We start from the raw sequence: 19,452 nt of genomic DNA, 5'->3' as shown, positions 1-19,452 counted from the left end.
AGAGATCGTATATTCAAACCTTTATTAAGATCAGTGGACATCGAAAAATCGCCGGAGTTGCCCTTTTACTTAATTTTCACGGATATTCCTTATCGAAAACAATGCATTAAACGATAACCGCAAGATTGCTCCGTCGTTCGACGAACCTCGCCAACGTACTCGCCATGCTGTATTCTATATATGGCACATCACCTACTATACATGTTCACGATGCTTATACGATATATAAGTGAGCGCGGCGCCTTTCTCACTCGATGTCACCGCGCAGGAACTGCGATCGGTCAGTATACGATTACATGCAAATTTAATATTTACGCTCCTCGCGCATTATAAAACGTTCGCGACGCTCCGCGGCTTCCATCTCGAGCAACGCGAAACGTCCTTGGTGGTCTCCGTAAATCGTTCATGACGTAGTATAATTGAACGCGATTATATCTCGCGGTGAGCGCGGCCCTGTGCGTATACGATAGCGCTCCGCGCAGCATGATCGAAAAGAAGCGCGCGGGCGTGCGTGACTGTTGCGCTGATGAGTATTGCAGTATGCGTTTAACGCGCATGGGAGAACGACGGACTCGGCTTCGTCAATTGCACCCTGTCGGAAGACGGATGCTCTGCTTTCGGCCGCTTGCACGTGTATTGTGCCACGCTGCGTGCGGAGAAAACGGTGCAGCGCTACCGAAGCGATCCAAAAGCCCACGGGCCTTCGCTGCGCGTACATAGGAAGCAGCAGAAAGGATAAAGCGCTTTCTTACAGCACTTATGGGGATGCTCGCGGATGAATATTACTCTTCTGTCACCTGTACGATCAATTAGTGCGTGACGCCGCAATTTCTTTTTTTTTTTTTATTAGCCTCTTCCAAATCACTGCGTCGCTTCTTACCCATATTGTCACAGTTGCCATAGGCAACGGCAACTGCCCCGGCAGAACCTTGCCGTTAAGCTCTATCTCGATGTGTACACAGCAACTGCGCTAAGCAAACATGCATCGGGAAAATAACAGCGCACCTTTACTACTCTGTGCAGCAATCATAGTAGAAGCTACAGAAAGGGTTCCTGTAAAAAGACGTAGACTTAAGGCGATCAAAATGAGAAAACAAGGCACTTGTATCGTTGCCAAGATGAAGATAATATGGCGATAAGTTTCCTCCTGCATACGTTGGCTCCAGGTGAAAGAAACCCTTATAGTTTTTTTTTTCTCGCCTAATTAAGGCACACGCTATAGTTCTTCAGGTACATAGCGGAGCTTAACCTTCCTGCCTTCTGCTTTTCTCTTTCCTGCCTTGTGGAACGCATTGATCAAGGCTTCCGTCAGTCCCCACTGTAGTATTCTCTTGTACGGTAAAGGAAAAGGTGCCACTGCGGCTACGTGAGCCGTCACATAGGAACACTACACATCGCGTTGATTTACACTTCCATGATTGACTGAATCCAGCACTATAGAGCTTCTGCGCTGCTGTACAGTACTAGCGGTGCGTAGGCTATATATCTAAGAGCTCGTTCATTCTACAGACTTCTTTCACATCTCTCTCTCTCTCTTTGCGCTCTTAGACGAGCACATTGGCGTAAGCTCAAGAGTAGAGAACTTCGAAGCTCGAAATTTCGTATCTGAACATCCGCTCTGGAGCACTGTACACAACGATTGCGGTTGCCTTGAAAATAGTGCGTACGCGTTGTACTCTGCCATGCGGTTTTTCGAGCTGACGTAGTAATTTTGATTAATCGAATCCTGTCCGGATGATTGGACTCGTTATTCGACGCGTGACCTTGCTCGGTAAACAAGCAGCGTACGTTCGGCCACCTTGCACCCCATCGCCAACTGATATATATATATATATATATATATATATATATATATATATATATATATATATATATATATATATATATATGTATGTGTGTGTGTGTGTGTGTGTGTGTGTGTGTGTGTGTGTGTGTGTGTGTGTGTGTGTGTGTGTGTGTGTGTGTGTGTGTGTGTTCTTCACTCGCTAAAGGCGAAATTTCGTTTGCGCGTATCTTCATGGAGGAGGTCAATGCGCAGCTACTTTTTTAACACAAAAATGTGCGCACCTTCAGTTACTTCGTTGGCACACGGAGGTACGCGCTTTGTGCACTGTTCTCACGGTCGCCTTCATCAGAAGCGAACATGCTTACAGTTTCGTACAATTTCAAATGAGGCGTTCCACACACATATTCTCTCAGGTGATATTGATCTTTCTAATGAACAAAAATGACCAAAGCAACGAGACCTGTGCTCTATAAGCTCTTAATATCAAGGTTAAAGTGGCCTTGCTTCAAAGTTGGTAAAAGTTGGTCCAATATTGTTACAGCCCCCAGAGGGTGGGACTTGAGGTTTATAATTTTTTAGGGCGCGTCCTTCAATCAAGAACTTCAATATTCGCAGAATCCCCATAAAGAAGGCTTTGTTAAAGAGTTAATTGGTAGGGAAAAGAAAAGACCACCTACTGCCTTGTATGGAACCTAGCTTAATTTCGCGAAAGACAAACTGGTTCGACCCTGCGTGTGTGGGCTTCACAGCAAAGCGCTGAGAGCAAAGGGAAAGACAATACTCTGTCCTTGCTCTAATTAAAACGGTGCAGCGTAATAGAAGCTTAGAGATAGCTCCAACTAATCAGGATGAAGAGCCAGCGCCGGAGTTCCGCGCCTGTCCTGTGTGTTTCCTTCTTTGTCCTTTGTTGTTTGCGCGGGTACATGATGCATTCCAATCCACTGCCTTCGTCAGCAGTCCTCGTATTCGCTGCCACTTCATCGGATGTCGACATGAGCCCCAACAGTATACGCCGAGAAATTCTCGCACTCTTTCTCAAGGTATACTGGTCTGTGCATTGTTTAAATACATCGACTGACAATTGATTGATTGACTGATTGATTGATTCGGTGACCAATCGATCGATCAACCAATTGACTGGCGAGCCGTGTTCCATGTTTACTTATTGCAGTTCTGTCTTCGATTACCTTTTCCATCTTGCTCTTATTCCCATCAGTAACGAATTATAATTGACTGTCGACAAATGTGTTAAATTTTAATAATTTTACGCCAAGGTCCTGCAGATTCCATGGAAAGAAAGTCAAGGTTTGTAGAATTACTCTGTGTAATTTATAGTGAGTCATCATAAAACAGAGTAATTAAGTATCTATTTAGTGCAGATTCAGTCATGCTACGTTTCTTCATAAAAATAATTGAATCACCGACTCGAATTAGATGCAAACGGTAATCTTTAGCTGCAAGCATTACTAAATTGGGGAAAAAAAAAGAACGCTTTCGCAGTTGCTACCGAAACGCCACACGTCTAATTTTTCGTTAACCATGGTAGTGCCATCACCAAAGTGGTTGTCTGTAGAGATATATTCAACTCGGAAGTAATACTCAGAAGAAGTAATGTTGCGTATAACTGGCTAAAGTAGGTTAGTGAAGGGGTTATCAGCTACTCAACCTTTCCTCAACCTTTAGGCGCAGATCTTCCTCGATAGTTTGCGTCCACCCCTAGATAGAAAAAAAAGAAGAAAAAAATGAACGTAGTTAACTGCTTCCACCTCATCTCCAACCTTCGCGACTTTGATCGTTCATAGAGTGTAGGCGTTCCATTGTTGTTGTTTTCTCGCCACTGCACGCATACTTCAGGAAGGCTGACGGTTGGGCTAGTAAGTCTTGCATTATAATTATGGTATATCAGCGCAAATCATGGCACAAATGAATACAAACGACACGTGCGTCTCGGCGAGTGCTTGGTTGACCGATTTTAATGCCACGCAGCTACACCGCATAGTCATGAGGCACGCCGAATAGGACACGAGTACAGATTAATTTCGGTCACCGTGGGTTCGATTCCCTGCTTCCAGAGCAACCTTTGTACGGATCCGAGACCCTGCGAGCGATTGGACACCATCGTGCAAAGACAGCCTACTGTACAACATTGGATCGCCGGTCGTGGACACATCGCTGCACACATCTATAGACCGAAGAAGGATGTAGCGTTCGAACGCGATTGCAGAAGCAGCCCACATAGCTGCTGCTGCTGCAGCAGCTGAAGCAGTGTTCGCTCAATGTGTGCCATTGTTCGCGTTCACGGGATTCGCACGATCGGCAGCGTTGATCTTTCTTATGTCCGCGCCGACGGGGCGGCCCTTTTCGTGGAGGCGAGCGGGGTTTTATTTCGCTCTGCTAATGCACACAAGCGCGTCGCGATCGCGTAATTAAGACACCGAAGGGCAATTAAGCCGAGCACACAGACTGGCCGGGGCCTGGTCCGACACTGGCCACGCAGTGAAGCAAGGAGGCAAAAGACAGAGAAAGAGAGAGCTTGTTTTCTTTTTTTTTCAGGGCGGTAAAAGAAAGAAAGCACAGCAGCAGAACATGGCGCTTATATAGAGCTTGCAACGAAAGGCAAGTTGGAGAGATAAAGCGGGAAAAAAGAAACGAAACAAAGGGGAAAAAACGGGATACAAAGAGTGAGAAGAGCTGCTGATCTTTCTTTTTTCTTTTTTTGCTGCTCGTTTTTTTGCCGGAGGTCGTCGATGTGTGTATATAGATATATGCGAACGGCGTCTGGCCTGGCGGGAGGCACTTCGAAAAAGCGATTCCTTTGTAGCGTCTTTCTTCTGCGGCTGGCGCGGACTCGCTCGCTCGCAGGCGCGCTTCTTCTTATTCTCAAGTCGCCAGCGAGCGGCGGCGAAGAAAAGCTCGAAGCGATGCGCGAGTCTGAGCCCCAGCGTACGCGCTGTGGCGCTGCATAAAGGCTTTGATCTCTCGCGGGAGAAGAATATTCTTCTCTCCTCTGCCCTTTCATCTCACAGTGTGTTCATGTGTGTGCGCGCGCGCGTGCGCGCGCTGGGGCAGCGCGGAATTGACGCCAGCCGCGAATATGGGGACAAAGGAAAGAACAGCTGAAAGAAAACAAAAACAAAACGAAACAAGGTGAAAGAAAAGGCGACCGAGAAAGAAACGAGGAAAAAAAAAACAATGATGATTCTCAGAAGAGCTGGGTGGAAGACGACGATGAAGGCGACGACGGCGACGACGACGCAGAAAGGGAAGAATAAGAAGGCTGCTTCCATTTCGCGCGCTCCTATAGTGCCTATAACCGCGCCGCCTTATACGGGGTTCAATTTCCGAACTTGGTGCGCACACACGGGAAAACGAAGTGCCGGCTCGAACGTGGGCCAGCGCTTGGCCTCACTCGCCTAACCTATACCCCGGAGATTCCAGCCGTTGCATTTCTTTTTCTTGCTATCTTTTCTTTCTTTCCTTCCTTTATTCTTTTCTGTCATCTTTTTTTCCTGCTGATTGCTTTCTTTCGACATCCCGAATTGGGGCTTCTCGGTGTATATATAGTGGCAAATGGCTGAGACTCTCCGCTGGTCGAGGCAAATATAGTTAAGGTTACAGATCGCACAGAAAATTATGCAGATCCCACGTACATTTTGGAAATCTGAAGTGAAGTTTTAATGAAGCGGTTATTTAAATACTATAAAACGGTTCGCGTTTAGCAACGCGCTTTCCGACATAGTGATTACGTACCTGCCCGGCAAATCAACAAGGCGAGGAAAAACACCACTGCCGTGTGACCCACGTGATCCACGTAAACCAGAGATTACACCGCGCGCCTCCGGAATCAGCTCAGTTTGCTATCGCGCTATCTCTAGGACCGGTCAACCTTATACTCGGCAAGAAACTGGCCGAGCAGGTGCTCTAAAATCCGGGAACGAGAGCATAGAAGTATTCGCTTTAATAAATAAATTATGCGCTTAAAAGCGTATAATTATTGCTGCGAGAATGTTAGGTATACGCTTTGTAGCTTAATTTCGTAAACAGCTAACAAAGGCGGCCGCCGGCAATTCTACAGTGGCAGTGCGCAGATGGGGCTACATGTAAACCAATTAGTCATATAAGCATTATATAAGTGCTGTCCAGTCTGAGCTGTCCCGTGGCTTCGGCGGCAGCAGAAGCAACAGCAACTGTTGACTCGCATCTAGGACAGCGAAGAGCCGTCGTCACACAGGTATACACGCTGAAACCCGCGTCGCCACGCGCCGTAACTCATTAAAAACACCCGAGCACCAGGGCTCGCAAACCAGGCGTGTCTTGCGTGCCTTAGTTGCCAACGAACATAGCTTTAGACGGCACACGTCTGCCGAAGCGATGCTGAATGCTGTTCTCATTGCGGAGGAGAGATAACTTATTTGAAGGAAGACAGCATAGTCGGCCCGAGTTGGCACGCTCTGGCCTGCTACTTTTCACAGGAGAACATGGAACATAACTTTTGTCTAGGAGCCGTTCAGGCGGCCATTCTGGAGTTCTCTAAACGTCTTCCTGGAGTACAAGGCGGTTCTACTCAGTATCACGTAAGGAGTCGCTGTAGAAGTATAGAAGCACTTACATAGAAACGTCGCGGGCTCGTGGCTCCGGTTCGGAGTATTAAGCTGAATGAATCAAGGAGTCACATGGAGTACTCAGCTTCTTGCTTTTTCTTGGTGTCCTTCCACGCAGCATGTCGCTTCGATGCCTTCCTGTAAATCCCTTTCTTTCTGAACAAAAGTTTCAGTCATTCTTTTTTCTTGTACGCTCTTCACATGTCCTGTTTCCGTTTTCCCCTTCACCTTTCGGCCACAAAATGCATTTACTTGCCTCTCTCGAGCGAAACTTCTTCCCGAAAGCAATGTGGCGGCGATAGGCGTAGTGACGGTGACATTGAATTGCATGAAAGCGACGTGAAGTAACCCTCAGAGGCTATCGCTGTGAAAATCATTGTCTATGTGTGCGAACCAATTCAGAGGTTGCAACGCGAACAAGCGTCTGCAGAACAATGACGAACGCAGCCAGCACACGTAGCTCGTACAACGTCAACTCGCATCATGCATTCCACGTGCATGTTACGTTTCCCCACGTTTGAACATCTGCTCATCTACAATCGTACTCCGTCTGTGCATCACTATACTATTCGAAATCATCCGCTGACATATGAGATCACCCCTCGTGTGGTAGCTTTTTATTAGGGGCATTTTAAGGCATTCGAATTAAATAAATTGATTGATTCATTGGGATTAATGAGGGGTCCTCGTATTTCGCGACCCCATTTTAATGCTTCCGCCATGGCCGGGAATGAAACCCGCGACCACGGGTGTAGCAGTGCCATGACGTAGTCACTGAGGCACCGGAGCGGGTACCTCAGGGTATAAAAACAAGAACAATATGCTGGAGATCGCTAGAATTATATCACGCCTAGCATTTCAGGCGTACAAGTAGTGAACAAAGAATAAATGAATAAAGATGACACAAGCAAGAAACGAAAGGCAATAGGCGAGCCTCGTGAGAAACGAGAGAACAGCGCCCAGAGCGAAACATTCATTACTTTTTCCGCCTTCGAAAACGAACATTTGCTTCTTGTTTCAATGTTCGCCGCACTTACGCGGTGTTTCTACTTTCTTTTTCTAGTATCATTTTATCCATGCTTACGTGAGACTCCAGGCGCTCTATCGCTCTAATATCTGGAGACTTCCGCGCGCTTTTTAGCGTAATGCGAGTGTCGTTCGCCGGCGTGGGCTCGAGAACCTTATTGGGCGCTGCCGCATACACGTATACGGAGAGGCGTGCTGCTGTTTGCCGTCGCCGAGCCATTTGTCTTCATAAGAGCGCTTCGGAATTTGCGAAGGAGTCTCGTGCTCGTTTGTTGCGATCGTCGTCTCCTTCTTCCTCGTTCTTTTTCCTTGGTTAAGCTAGCTCTTGTCAAGATCTGCGTACTATTTCTTTTTCTTTTTCTAGTTCGTTGCTTAATCGCATCCGGCGTTTTTACGTGTATCAGATACATTCTCCGCTCTGTTAAGTTCCGTTTTTATGAGTAAGTAATTCTTATCAAGATCGCTGCGTGTAATCACAACTTCTCTTTGCTAAGTTCTGTCGGCTGTATGCGTGGTGTCTAGAAGAATGGCAGCCATGACGTCACCGTTTCGTTATGCGCAGTACTCCAAAAGCAAGGGCTTCGAGATTTGCTTTCGAAACGCTGATGGAGCCACCGGGGAGGGAGTGCGATCTGTACACCAAAGATATTTTCTTTATGACTCAATAGAGTGCATGAAGAGCTGACACTCGAACACAAACTAATCAGAAAACAAACTTCCGTGAAACAAATGCGAGTCTTCGTTTCTTTTCTCTCTTTTTCCCCCTTTCTGATCGTTTTTTTTCCCTTCTTGTCGTGTCTGGAGGTCTTGCATAATATAAGCTGTTACAAGCTGTGAATAATACAGGTAAACGTCTATTTCAACAACATGGTAGCAAGGAAGAAGACAGCTAAATTTTGGTTCCATAAGTGTGGCTGTGATGGTTCAGGTGAGGCCGTACCGAGGCCATGATTTTGGTGAGCGAATCAAGGTTTGTTGGCTTGAAGGTATCGCGACTACGTACTAGTTTCTGGGGTAGAGAAGGTGTACTGCCAGTTGACACCCTCTTGCAAACCGTATGATCAGCATGGACGCAAAAAATTACGGCGTCACAATTCAATGTTCATTGAGGGAGGGCTAGTTTGCTGCACTAAGACAAAATTGGGAAGTAGGGCCGGCAAATATTGAAAACTATCGATGTTGTAGGCAGTGGGACGGAGATATAAAATACAAAGGTTGAAGATGAAGCAAGAAAAATATATTTTAAAAACAACATTTGACAGCAGCTGCATACTATTTACACACTTAGGGGAAACGCGTGATAAGAGTTACTGAAACAAGAGAAAGAAGCAGTAAGAGTTCCTTTTAAACCGTATAATGTAAATGTAAACAGAAACTGCCCTTGTCCATTCTTTCAAACAAACTTCCGCAGAAGCATAGCAGCTTAAATTGCACCGGCTTCGATCATTTCGTTAACCTTCGAAGTTTGCCCGTCGTATATACACCCGTGTCGATTTGCTGCAAAGAGCATCCGGCGTCGAAAGCCGCACGCCTTGTGCTTATATTAATTACGAAGACAGACACGAAGCTTCCAGCCAGCCAATGCTCAAGTGTGACTGGCTGGTATACGTTCGATCACGAGCGCATATACAATAATATGCACGCGCAAAAAAAGTGCCCCTCTGTTTGTCACGGTTTTGAATGCCTCGTCCGTGTCCGTTTTCCTTTATATTTATTTGTTTTCGCAGTCTTCGCCTCGAGGACGGAATGGATTCATTAGGAACGGGGGCCTTTATCTGGCCTTAACAACCTCCGCGCAACCGGCCCTCGGGTCCGGACTCGGTCATCCATCAGGGGCGAAAATCGCGCAGCCCGCCGGCCACTCCCAGCGCTGTCCCGTCACCGCCGGTCAGAACGTGTCCGGTGATATCGCTGCCACCAAGCGTGCACACCACTAACCGCCAGAATTCGCTTTTTTTTTTCTTTCTGTCTCGCTCTCTTCTTTTTCTTCATTTGCTGTAATCTTTCTCGCGTCAGGGGCTTTGTAATATCTCTTTCCCCCTTACCTGCTTTTCTACTGTTGTTTTTTCTCTCGTTTATTATGGCTTTTCTTGCTTCGGCGATGGTTTAAGTTGTGTAAGCGGCCTGGGCTGTTTTCCGATTACCGGCGACTCGTAATTTATTCGAAGGAATTGACTGCCCCCTCCGCATGTGCGAGCCGGAGCCAGATTAGCGCTAGCACTGCGGACGGGGCGCAGGTCTGTGCATAACACGTATGCCCAAACGGAAACAAAATAAGCTCGGGAAGGCCATTATTAAAGAACATGTTGTCATAATAGAGCTATTTACTGTGTAGGGTTAGGTGGGCTCTCCGCGGTGTTAATTGAACAGTGTGACGTAGCTATTATTTACCAAGCTGACATTAAAATGAAATCTTCTTCGTTTACGTAGCCACCTTCTGTGACGCCGTAAAGGCAGCTAAAACGTTAATTTTTTCCTTTGTTCGTTTTGCGAACTAATGCTGTCGTCAACTAATGTTAATGTAGTAATGTTAGAGCTAACGAAACCAAAGCAAACTACGCATTTCAAAATATGCAACTGTAGCGGATTTCCTTGGCACCTCAGGTGCGGAGAAATGGCCGACAGCGCTGCACGGGATGGGCACGTGTAGCGAGGAGGACCATCGAACATGTTTCGTGCGAATGTCCCGTTTCGTACCCCTTCGCTTAATTCTGCCTTTTTTTTTTTTTTACTATGTACTTTAGATTTCGCATCTCTCTGACGAAGCGACCAGAGGAGGAGTAGCAAGATCAACGAAAGTAACGAAGGTATACAATCATGACCATACGAAGCCGAGGGAAGCATCAAGTATACAATGTTGATTATAAGAAGAAGCTAGAAGAAGCATTCTAGGACAATAAAGATCTTTTAAGGGACGGGGATCTATCGATATCAGGTAATGTATTCCAGCACGTATTCCTGATGAAGAAAAATTCTGATTCATCTGGTGCAAGCAGAAAATATCGGTAAGTTTAGTAGATATCGTTGCTTCTGGTAACTGACTGTTTGGAAAGTGACACGTACAGCTATTTGAAGATACGTAGTAGTGTGACTTGAACAGAGAATGCAGAGCCTTAAGGGACTCAGCTTGACGCCAGTGGGAAAATAGAGTCAGGCCAAGAGTTTGGCAGGAAGTAATAAGGGCAGGCGTTCCTATCACGTGCACTTGTTGAATTGTTGTTGTTGTTTTTGTTGTTGTTTTACTAATTTTTTTTACAGAATTTGCATACATTGTTTCGTGTTTTGATTTGCTGTACATGTCCGAAGTGCAGCTCCAACTTTAGGCCAAGTCAGGAGACAGATAGCCTCGTTCTGCCTCTCTTCAGGGCATTTCTCATACTGTCCGAATAAAAATTAGAGAAATCTGAAACATTGAAATGATAACCACGATTAATGAAACGAATGGCTCTCTTATTATGAAAAGATGTCGTCTTTCTGCCGTCGAAAATTGATCATAGGTTCCAACGCCCAATCCGTAACGCCTATTCAAGAATCGGCCTTACCACTGGTCGCCTTAACGACATCCGCGCGAAGCTTTTTAACCACGGGTATAAAATCCCTTGTGCAAACAGCCTCTTGATTTCTGCAGGCGACTGCACAGAAGCATCTGAGAAAAAAGCAGTCAAGAGGTTAAGTGCCAAGGGAAAACACGGTGGATTTATGTAGCTGCCGTGCGAGCCTCCGCCAGCGCGCCCTCGCTTCGCAGTTCGCTTCGCCGTCTTCGCTTCGCCTACGCTTCGTAGGCGAAACAGCGCACGCTTCCGAGCCAGGCAGTACGGGAGGCACGGTGACCAGGGGGCACTCAACGCCGCCGCGCAGGCGCCGCAGGAAGCGCCAGCGAGCAACGGCATCGGCGGCACAGCGAGCCCCATAACAAACTGCCGAACTCGGCGCCAGCTCGTACGTCAGCCGCGCCAGCGAATAAACCACGAGGCCCAGCCTCCGTTCCGAGTCTACAGCTGCGAATCTCTTCTTTTGATTTACAACCGTCGTGCGGAGCGCAAACGTGCCTGCCTGCCTGCCGATGCGCGTCTCTTCTCTCAGCGGTGTGCTCTGTTCCTACCCTCGCCACCTGTCACACCCCTCTCTTTCTCCTATGTTCCTTTTCGATCCCTCTCTGTTTTTTTCTCCCTTCGTGATCCGATTCCTTTATCTATCATTCCGTTCACTTCCTCCCCCTCTACTATCTCTCTTGGCTAGTCACCTCCCCAGCCGTCTTTCATTCGGTTCGTAAATCGAGCTGAAGGCCTGGAGGACGTTATATGTCAGCCATCTGTTAAAACAATCCTTGCCCGAGCAAGCGACGCTGCGAGAATCGAGACTCCTTGCCATATTTGTCGTGCTCCCTCGCTGGCCCGACGTATCGCAGAATTTACGTAACGTTCTCAACGGCGCTGTCTGACAAATAACTCAAGGACTACTTAGGGGAACCAAGGGGCTGGATCTTTTTGTTAGTAACAAGCATAGAAAGCCAACATACGATTGAGAAGTTAAACTGCGTTCACCATAAGAAAAATTAAATGTTTATTTCTTTTTTTGGTTGCAGTGTAGAACTAATAAGGAAAAGTCAAATGATAGTGGAAGAAAAAACAGCATTCCGCCCGTGGGAGCCGAACCCATAACCTTCACATGACGCATGCCGATATGCTTTACCAACTGAGCTACAACGACGTCTGTGCCCTGTACACTATCTTGAGTAAGGATGCATACGTACCTAACCTAGTTCTGGGAGTGTTAGCCAGCGCCCTTTGCGACTTTCTAGATTTCCGTGAGCGCAGACACCTAATGCGTAGCAGTCTGCATGGACAGACGACGCACAAACGCGGTCGCCTAAACCAGAAAAACGAGGTTGCTTGAACATTAAAAAAGTGGAGCTAAGAGCGGTACCACCGCAGGACGCGTCACTAACGGTGCTTCCTTCAGCTTGCGACCTTCCGACGTAACCCGTTATGATCGTTCACGAGAACGACGCCAGCATTCAGGAAGGTACAATCTACTCCCGTTAAGCCAACGTCAGTTGATTTGACCTGACTTGTAAGTGGGCCATCTACAGAAATCCCAAAGATGAGTCTATACACCTTAATCTCTATACTTAAATTTGATTGTATAATAGGACGGTCGAATTACCAAGAGTCAAGTGCATATTGCGATTTAGTTTGACAGCATTATTTCAGTTTCAACTGGCGGGCTTGTTAAAGATATATAAAGCTGCAGAAAGCCCGGGAGATGTTCTCGAAACTTTCGTACTTCTATATTCGTCCCAGACTCGAACGGTGGAATATGTAGGAGCATAATTTTCTTGCGGACACGATGACCCAGAATAAACGAGAACATGACTGAAGTTTGCGCGCCATGTCACACTTTGCTGTGGTTCACGCCTGTACTACTAGAAAGCCAAAAGCGTAACGCGCAGAGCAGAATTGCAACATGCTGCAGTCTCTTGTATATTACTTTCCGACTTCACGCATGCCAAGTCCGCGCATGCACGCCTGTTCTGAATGCGTACGCTGCGCATGTGGCGCTTCTGTCTTGGCTTGCAGGCTCCATATACGTAGTATATCAAACGCGATTAAGAAAGAAAGCACAGAAAGTTTAAGACAAGGAACAGCGCCACATATCATTTCTGGCTGCCACGCGGCCGCATCGTCAGTCGATATACAAGCGGGTATGAGACAGTGGCGGGTGTCTGAAAATTTGTTCGGCGCAACGCGGGGCAGATGACTCGAGGGAAAAAAACACACACAGAGAAACGAAAGGAAGGGGGGGGGGGGATGTCTCGGCGACGGAGTTACGACGGCGCGAACAGCAGCTCCTCACACGCGCGCGCATGCAGTTCGTGCTCGCGTGGTTCCGCCACTGTGTTTTGGAAACGTTGTTTCCACCGGTTAGTCTGTGTTTCGTCTGTCGTCGCAACGCACGTCTGTGATACGCGTATCTGCTCGGACTTGGTTCCACGGAAATCTGCGAGTTTATTTCGGATTCATGCTACAGGGCACTTCGGCGGAGAGCGGGCGCCAGCGTTGAAGCTCCGTGAATCGGGACCCCTGACGCGGCAGAGGCCAGCTTGGTTTGTTTTGAGACGCTAGCACAGCTTCGATGGGTGTCGAGAAAGAAAGAAAGAAAGCCTGCGCTTGAATTTATATATATATATATATATATATATATATATATATATATATATATATATATATATATATATATATATATATATATATATATATATAAAACTGTTCTTAGTAGCCTCACAACACCGACTCCATTTTGTTTATCGCACTTTATTCTCTTTGCTCCCGGCCCCTGCCCTTTGTTTCAACTTCTTCTATTTGCAGGCCGTCATAGGATTGCTTCAGTATATATATATATATATATATATATATCACGTTATGTATGATATATATTATATGTATTACCGTTAGCCGCCAGTACACTGCGATTCCGCGAACATCGCGTAGCCATCTATAGTTACCTGCAACTAGCATAATTTGATACATAACGTAGAAAAATGGTATAGTCGAGGTACTCGTTACTCGGTACCCGTCACAGCAACCTGTAAAACAGAACAGCAACGGACTATATACCCGGTACCATCTTGCAGAGGAATTCAGACTAACTAATGAACCACGAACCGCAATAGATTTAAGCAGCTCGCCCCGTCTTCTAAAGTTCTGGCAACGCCTCGGCACCTTTTCCGTATAAGGGGAACTGTGGCTATATCATCATTTGAACTATACGTGCACTCTGTGAGGACGTTATGGCGAACATAAATATACTCGCACACCCTAATAATATACACGAGGTAGGCGCCTCCTTAACCCTTCAGTCCATACGTGCCTGTCAGCTATCCGATCTTTCTCGCGGTCTTTAAGGGACCTTCGTTTGCATACTGCAAAAGCTTGAGAACACTCGTCCCGTTACACAGCTGCTGGCTTTGTCATGCAGATGCACCCGAGCGTAAGCGCGGCTAATAGCTGCGCGAACAAGAAGCTCAGACGAAAGCCCGACAACCTCGAGAGAGCTATAGTCGCACCGGTCCCCGAGCACACACGACGATCGAGCGTTCGTCTCAAAAGACAGCGCATGTCCGAGAGCTTAACGACCCGTCGTCGTCCCGCCTTCTGTGGGCAGAGAAAATATTTGGCCGCGCGCTCACCCGTAAAGGTTTCGTCTGGGTCAGTCCCGGCTGCTTGCAGCCGGCAACGGTGCGCGCTTATTCGAAAAAAGAAAAAAAAAAAGAAAAACTGCGGACACTTCCCACCGCGTCGCGACCGCGTAACTCCATCGGCGCGCCTTTGTTATGCGCATGTCCTCAATGGACCGGCTTGCTGTGTCTCGTTCCGAGCCGATTCGCAGGTCCTTGTGCCGTAGGCAAACACTCGTCGATTTCTTTGTACATACGCTCGGGAAATGAAACAAAAGATGAATAATTGCGCCGAGCTTCCGAAGCGAGGGCCGCGTCAGCAACAACCGCTCCTCGCTTGCCGCCTTCCCGTGCTCGTTATACTGCGCGCTGTCGCGGGGCGAAGTATTCCGACAGGCTGTCGTCCTTGCGGAGCCGCCTATAGTTCACTCTGACAACGCCACGGGCTGCCTTGATTTGCGTTTTCTTGGAACCTTGGTAGCGGCACGCTGAACGTGAATGCCGAGTGACCTGTGCGTAAGCTATACATAGACGAGGAAACAGGATTTAGCGACGGCAGTGAAATTGCAGGGTGTTCGAGGAAATAAATAGGCTCCACTGTTCACATGACAATGTTAACGAACAATTAAACTCTGGGGTTTTACTTACCAAAACCAGGATCTCATGATGAGGCTCGGACAATGTTCAGAGGTCTCCATATAAGAAAACATTAGGAGCTACACCTACAAACAGAACAGATCCACCTGTTTTTTCATCCCATCAGCAGTCTTCCGAATGAAAAAAGAAAATATAATTAAATAACAGTTTCGTTCACAGTGCGAGTTAGATTCTGACCTAAACAGTGCTTTAACTCAACGAAAAGAGTTACTGCTAAGTGCCGTAAATATGTATTTAGTAAATGGGCACGCCCTCTCGGCGTTGCTAACTCGAGGTTGTTGAACTTCGGGTGGCCTTCCGAAATATCACTTTTATTTTTTAAATGCTGCCCATTGAGATAAGCTGCTTCCTTCCGGGGAAGTTCGACAGCAATCCGAATGGGCAGTGTAAAAACCTTCTGGACGTTTCAGCGGTAGGAATGGGAAAAGCGAGAACAACCCGCACTTTTCTGAAAAGGTATCAGGTATCACGGTAGAGCTTTGCTTAGAAAAGGTGCACCTAGACGGTTCACTTATGAGTTCAACAGTATGTCTTTAGAACTAGGAACAAACGCAGGTGCGTATATCCCGGCAGGGATAAAGTGGGGGAGAGGTAGTGAGCTTAGCAAAAGCCATTTGAGGAAATTGTTAGCGCAGTTTAGTATCTATTTAGGTACGTCACTGAAAAAGTGACTGAGAAAGTCGCTAGGACGGCAAGAAGGCTTGCGTTAGGGTGTCTAAACAGTCGTGAAAATTAGCGATAGAAATTATGGGGTTTTACATGCCAAAACCACGATCTGATTATGAGGCACGCCGTAGAGGGGGACTCCGGATGAATTCTGACCACCTGGGGTTCTTTAATGTGCACCTAAATCTAAATACGCGGGTGTTTTTGCATTTCACCCACATCGAAATGTGGCCGCCGTGGCCGGGATTTGATCCCACGACCTCATCCTTAGCAGCGCAACACCAAAGCCGCTAAGCAACCACGACGGGTAAACGACGGGTAAAAAAGTGAGCGGCCGCGGCTCTAGGTATCGTCTCCACACAGGGTCAGCATCTTTGGCGGTGGCACACGGAAAGGAAGCGAGCGCGGTTGTCCCTGATAAGCGATAGGCTCGATGGACGCACGCAGCTTCCCGGCGAGACATACATGAATACAGATGAAGGAAAGGAAGGGTCAAGATAATGCTCACAGTATCTATATATATATATATATATATATATATATATATATATATATATATATATATATATATATATATATATATATATATGTGTGTGTGTGTGTGTGTGTGTGTGCGTGTGTGTGTGTGTGTGTGTGTGTGTGTGTGTGTGTGTGTGTGTGTGTGTGTTTCGCCGGGAACTTCAACGTGCATCACCAGCTATGAACCACCAAGTTTCATGGCAGCCTAACGTATCGACGGAGCACTTGCTTTGACTTAACTGATTTCCAATCACTTTGCTGCGTGCAGAGATAGTGGTCCCTCTATCCCGCTTTCCTTTCTGTTCCCCCTTTCCCTTCCCCCATTGTAGGGTAGCAAACCGGATGCTCGTCTGGCTGACCTCCCTGCCTTTTCTCTCTTTGCTATCTCTTTCTCTCTCTCACCGGGAAGCTGCGTGCGTCCATCAACCCTTTTCTCGGTGACTTCACAGCGGTCATTCGGTGTGCCAAAAATCTGCCGAAGCTGGTGTCTGAACGCCACCCAGGCCGGCAAGGCGCTCTCGTGGTTAAGAAACCAAGTCTTAGAAATGTTAGTGAGGTAGAATGCGACCTTTCGAAGCTTGGGATAATCGCCCTACCTATTAAACTCACTCCCTCGGTCATAATTGTCCAGACAATCTGCAGCATCGTCATCACAGAGGCCAGCGATCATGACAGGGTCACGCTGCCGCGTGCTGACGATCCATGAGAGAGTGGCCGGTTGGGCAGAGATGGTGACGGCGGAGGAAACCGCCGTGTGACAACCGTTTTGTTGGTCTGATTCATCGCAATTTCATTGCAATCGGAGTATCAAGATGTAAGCTTGGCACTTCATTTTCTTCCCGGTCTTTGGCAAGTTGTGCAAAAGGCAGTTGACGGCATGAATAAATATCCTGCGAACATTACGTATAAGGCTAGACATTTTCGTATAGATAAGCTCAACAAAGCTCGCAAGGTCAATTCTGTGGGCGTCGAATAACACGACCTCTTGATTTCCATACATATATATAAGAACCTCCGAGATAAAAATATTTCTCTGAAAAAGGCGGCATTATACCGTTCTCTGCCCTTCGCTTGTGTGGTCTCAACTCGTGCAGCGGTCTGTGGAGCATGTAGGGCAATTTCTCGCCGCTTTTATCAGCGCTACAAACCAGGCTTTTCGCGTCCGTGTTGCGTTTCATTTTCCGAAGCACTGCATTCGCCAGCTCATCCTCAATTAGGCCGTAAATATTACTCTGCTCTCTCGCACATTTACAACTTTACTTTCTCGTTCGTTCATCTTTCTTTTTATTCTTCCCATTTACCAGGTTTTCTTCTTTCGCCCCCCCCCCCTCCTTTTCCTATACTCCTCCTCCATTTATTATAGATATTTCGCGCCAGGAAATGTTAAATGGTGCTTTGCTTCCGGACATTACGCCGTAAATCGTGCCAGTCGTCCATTCTCACAGGTATGTGTGCCTCATCAAAGCACGCTCCCAAGCAAGACGCTCTTCGTGCGGCGCTCGTCGCAACGACCCCGACGGAGCGAGGCGGGCAAAGCTGCCCGAGCATTACCGTCGTGGCAACTGGACGTGTTGCGCCATCTGTCGGGTTCCATCAAAAGCTATAAAGCCCTAGTTTCTTTTTTTTATTTTTGGATATTTTTCTTTCGGGAAGTAGGAAAAAAAAATTAAAAGCGTCGACTTTTTTTTTTTTTTCCGACGTTACTGGTGCAGTGTGACGAGGGCATTGTGCTAACCAGTTTCTATACCGTCGCTGAAATTAGGCTGCCCGATAGAAGCCGGAACTTTTATTCTGAGATGATTTGTCTCATTTTCCATTCTGTTTGCTCTTCCTGTTCGCCTTGACCAAGCTGTACTCCCGCTTTTGCTACGGGTCGGTCAGCCCACGAGTGGTGCTGGTGCTGATGGTGTTTCAGGCGGGGTTAGCCCGGCAGACCTATTGAATTCTATTCTCAGCATTCTCAAGTTTCTCTATATCGTCTAATTCGCCATCTTCTCAATCCTGATTGGCTCGCAGGGCTGTTATGACCTTTCTGATTGGATCGAGACGCCAACATGGCGACATTTCATAGCGTCCAAAATAGCGCACCTGGCAGGTTCGAAATTGCTCAACCCGGGCTTGTTTTCCATGCCACCGGTATCTGTCACCAAAAGACGATTAATTCAATTTCACGTAGAAATGTGAGCAGAATGCGCAACATTTTCTTGCAAGCAATCCATGGTCTTTAAGTGATAACTCTTTTGCACATTCGCGGGGAGACTTTTTATTATATAATTTTCAGAAGCCTGTTCCTTTCTACCTATGATAAGAAATTAATATATTCGAACGAAAAGAATCCTTGCAAAATATGGCCCCTGACATCGGTTCTCCACACCTAGAGAAAAAAATTGCGGCAGAACTCATCTCACAAAGACTGCCGATCTTAAGTCGATGATCATTCGAGCATTTTGGTGGCCCTCCGTTTTCCTGAAGTCGCCTTATTTTCATCTGTAGCGGTCATTGTGACACTTCAGTTGCGTCTGCTATATGCGACATACACCGGCGTCGTGCAACTTTGCTATTGCATTCACTTGTTAAGGTTGCCGATGAGCGTGGCGGCATGACTACGACTGTAAGACGCCGACGCAGTGACTACGATGGAGTGAGGAAGGAATGATATCGATGGAATGACAAAGGCGGTATGACGAAACTATGAGGACAGTGAGATAAAGGTCCTTAAACAATGACACTGGCGTAGCAACGACAGCGTGACTGTGATACGAGAAAAATGGGATAAAGACAAGTACACGGCGTCGACGACGTGACGAGTATACGACAACAACCGGACGACAAAGCTGGAATGAGGGCGGTGGTATGAAAACGCACGCATGATAGCGACTGTTTGACGACGACGCAATGACGACGATGGCATGACAACGGTGCATAATCCCGATTGAATGACGGCAGAACAATTAAGATAGAATGAAGAAGGGGCAATGACGCCCATGGATCGATGAAGGCGGTCTGACGACGATGGCATA

The sequence above is a fragment of the Dermacentor variabilis genome, chromosome 4, assembly GCF_050947875.1.
Source record: "Dermacentor variabilis isolate Ectoservices chromosome 4, ASM5094787v1, whole genome shotgun sequence".
In the NCBI taxonomy this organism is placed as follows: Eukaryota; Metazoa; Arthropoda; class Arachnida; order Ixodida; family Ixodidae; genus Dermacentor; species Dermacentor variabilis.
Note: the sequence above shows the minus strand (reverse complement) of the source record.